We start from the raw sequence: 4,589 nt of genomic DNA, 5'->3' as shown, positions 1-4,589 counted from the left end.
AACAAAACACTGAAAATACTAAAAAATATTTTGTATGTCCAATAACATCACATTGAAAATATTGAATTTAAATCCTAATTTGATAAAAAAAAATAATCTTAAATCTATCTAGTTAGCTATCTGTGCTCGGTCTATCATGGGTAATAGAACTCCAGATTTTAGCGTTGAAATATCCACACACTTACTCCTTGACCTGCCGGAAGACGGCCCTAGTGGCACAGCGGTATGTCTGCGGACTTACAACGCTAGAAACCGGGTTTCGATACCCATGGGGGGAGGGGGCAGAGCACAGATAGCCCATTGTGTAGCTTTGTGCTTAATTACAAGCAAACAAACTTGCCAGGGGAAATAAATATACACTTTGAAAAATTAAATTATCTAAATATAAACATTATAACTTAGCATGCTGACGTCATAACATATTCTAAAGATTTCTTCTTGGTTTTACGACCCCAACAGTAAAATAGATCATTGAAGGAATATTTGAGGGTATTTTGTGACCTAGCCAAATAAACAAAAAGAAAAACAACTAAGCTTTAACAGCTGTATTAGCCTGCTTCTTAGTTTTCGTTAACCCTCGAGCTCGTGGGTTACCATCTTGTATCAGAATTTCAACTGGCCGCTATTACAAATTACATGTATGTGTTTTTCTTTATGTTGAGAAGTTTCCAGTGTTCATTACACAACGCTGCCAGTATTCTATGTGAAACGCAAAACATACAAAGCCCTCAGCTTAGACTTTATGTATTAAAAATACTATAATAATTAAAAACACCACTATAATTATAAGAAATAATTTATGTACCTAATGAGGCTTGCAATGTCAATTAAAGCAAAATAGTAACATAAAACAGGGCCAAGCGAGTCACCTAACTTTCGTGAGGCAAGCATCTTCCCAAACTGAATGTCAAAAATTTGTATATGTATATGTATTTTTTATATAATTGCATGTTGCTTTAATTACGAATTAATTGTAATCATTTTATAAATAATTGGCTACATGCTATTCTTCTGAAAGCGATGATAATGAACAATTTAAAAATAAGAAACAAAACAATAAGCAGTGATTTTTTTTAATAGTATAGTGTTAATTTTTCTTTTAAAAATGTTTGTGCTTAAACATTCCTCAACAATTTGGTGAGGCATTTGTCTCACTTGCCTCTACGTAGCTATAAGTTATACAATGAAGGGATATGTATTTCACCCAAATTCCGTGAACTTAGCTCATAACCATCAACTCTGAAGTTAACCAAATTTGGTCAATATTTAGTGTTGATTTTGTGCCCCAGATTCTAAAATTTGTGCTGCACCAAAACCAAAATTATGGGGCAATATTCCCGGGGGGGAGGCTAAATTCAGTCCACCCCCCCAAAAAAAATCCTGATCTATATGAACCTTGACACATATTTACTGCTGATTTTGTACCGCAAATTTCAACATTTGTATTAAACCACAAAGAATTATGGGGTAGTCTTTGTAGGGTATAACTTCACTTCAGTCCCCCACTGACTATGATCCACATGAAACATGCAGTGCTGATTTTGTGTTTCAAGTTCCATAATATGAGCTGCATTAAAATTAGACTTACGGCGCAATTATTCTGTGGGGGTAACTTCACACCATGTACTCACACTGACTCGAATCCACATGAAACTTCGCACACATTTTATTAATATAGAGTGTCAATAAAGTCTGGAATCAATGTAAACTTATTTTATTTGAAACGTTTTTTTATTATTATTATTAATTTTATGTTTTATTCTTTTTGTTGCAGGTTTGTGTTGTCCATACGTAAAAATCACGTCGTTAATCTTACAAGAGTTCGTTGAAATTATCCTGTTGTGTGGACGTCAAGTAAGGACACAGAGAAAAATAGCTGCGGAGTTCAATAACAAACGTCTGGAAAGAAATCCAATATTTCAATCTACGGTAGCAAAACTTTTGAAAAAATTTAGGGACATGGGTTCAGTTACTGATGAACCTCGTTCTGGACGTCCCAGGATATCAAAAGAAATTCAAGAAGTAATCATGGCGAAGATTAACGCAAGTCCCAAAACATCAAATAGGCGCACTGCTGCTGAACTGGATATTCCAAAGAGTTCGGTTCATAAAGTCCTTCATGTACAGAAGTTTCACCCGTACAATTTCAACTCTTTCATCACCTTTCAGAAGACGATCCAGACAGACGGGCCGAAATGTGCATGTGGTTTTTTAGACAAAAATTGACGAAAATAACGATTTACTGACGAGGCCAACTTTTATATGAATGGTGAGGAGAATAAACAAAACAGTCGTTATTGGTTGCAGGAAATCCCCCCCCCCCGGTACACTGGAAGTAAACAATCAAAAGCAGATAAATTGATGGTTTGGTGTGGCGTATGGAATTTAAACGTTGTTGGACCATTTTTCTTTAAGAGCACTGTAACTGGAGATGAATACTTGAACATGCTTGGTAACGAGTTAATGCCTTGGTAACAAATTAATGCCCCAACTTGATGGCCTGGGAAGCAAACCCGATTGGTTTACGCTAGATGGTGTATCACCACACTACGCACATCCCGTTCGAGACTTGTTGTAAGGCAATTTTCCTCGCTGGATCGGCCGAAGAGGAGTAGTGGAATGGGCTCCGAGATCGCCCGATTTGAATCCTATGGATCTTGCTATATAGGGTTATTTAAAGTCCAAAGTTTATTCTGTAAAAGTTACAAACTTGCATCATCTTAGGGATAGAATCGTACAGGAAGTTGCATCTATATATCAACGCTGACACGTTGGAAAATATTCAGAGAAACTTGCTGTATCGATTACAAGCATGTTTTGAACTTCATATTATAACTATGTCTTTAAATAAAACATGTTTACATTGATTCTAGACTTTATGGACACCATGAATTTTAACAGAAGAGAGCAAATAGTTTGTTTGTTTTTGAATTTCGTGCAAAGCTACACGAGGTCTATCTGCGCTAGCCGTCCCTAATTTAGTAGTGTAAGACTAGAGGGAAGGCAGCTAGTCATCATCACCCATCGCCAACTCTTGGGCTACTCTTTTACCAACGAATAGTGGGATTGACCGTTACATTATAATGCCCTCACGGCTGAAAGGGCGAGCATGTTTGGTGGGACTGGAATTCGAACTCGCGACCCTCTGATTGCGAGTTGAGCGCCCTAACAACCTGGCCATGCCGGCCGAGAATAAATGGAGCTGTATAATCGCACTTAGAAATAAAGCTACACAAAAATATATGTTAGATTTTAAATTTATTTCTTTTTCTCTTCCTCTTCATAAACCACTCTAAATAGCTTTCGTTTATTTCCAAAATACAAACTTTCATCTTTAACACATTACCTCTCATTGAATTATAACTCAGAGGGGGCAACATTTATTCTTTTAGTTTTAATAATCCACTATGGCTCTTGTCTTTTAGTGTTTCAATGCCATTTAGCGTGGTTAGTTTTGCTTGGTGGTACGTGACTGTAAATGTAAAAGTTTAAAATATTTCGTGACAAACTAACCCTATTTATTACAGGGTCGTGTGTTTGGTGTTGTATCAAGCTGAATTATTGTCTTTCTAGCTTATCTGGCTGTGAATTACACGGTGTGTGTTCTATTTTGTTTCTTGGACTCGAACAGGATGTTTAATTCTTAAGTTATAGTCAACTCCCACACCGGGTAACATAGATTTACAACTATAAACCTTCTTTACATTACGTACAACCTTACTACCCTACATTTCATCTTTAAACTCTATTACAACAATTCGAGGAACCGTTTTCGTCTTAATCTTTTGTTGACGCACGAAAATTATCAGGGGCAGAATTCGTTCATAGTGAAAGCTGTCTTTTAAGAAAGCAACAGGTTACCAACGTCATAAATGAAACTCCGCTTTCAAACCCAAAATTTTCAAAAGAAACTAACCTCCAAGTAGCATGTGTTTTGACATAGGTGTTTCAGATGTCAGTGGCCGTAACCTCTCACTCCAACCTGTAATTACTGACAATATTATTGTTAAACTAGTAAACGTAATACTCACACAAATAGTTTATATACAAAATTACACAAATAAAAGTTTAAAAAGTCACACCATAGCAAAGATCATTAGAATATAATTTACTACTATGGTCTTTTATATTTACATTGACCTAGGTCGTGAAGCTTAAAAGTGGTTAGGAAGCATTTTTTTTCTCGTTGTTGTTCATATTCAAGCTACATTATACAAACTGATTATGTTTAATATAAGTCACGGCACCGTGAGGATAGCATTATATGTAAATAAATATTTATATTAAGTTTATAAAGTACTGAGGTAGAATAGGCCTTACGCAGACAGTTTGTTTGTTTGTTTGTAAATAAGCACAAAGCTAGACAATGGGCTATCTGTGCTCTGCCCCACGGGTATCGAAACCCAGATTCTAGTATTGTAAGTCCGCAGACATACCGCTGTGCCACTGGGGGAGGGGGGGCGCAGACAGTTTTATGCATTAGTCCTCCTACACCTCATTACATCATCCGAATTGACCAACTTGGAGTACTTGCAGTCAAATTGTCTGTCTAGGTTAAAGCCGGTAATTTAGGTTCACACCTCACGGCA

This window comes from Limulus polyphemus, unplaced genomic scaffold (assembly GCF_000517525.1).
Source record: "Limulus polyphemus unplaced genomic scaffold, Limulus_polyphemus-2.1.2 Scaffold115, whole genome shotgun sequence".
Classification (NCBI taxonomy): Eukaryota; Metazoa; Arthropoda; class Merostomata; order Xiphosura; family Limulidae; genus Limulus; species Limulus polyphemus.
Note: the sequence above shows the minus strand (reverse complement) of the source record.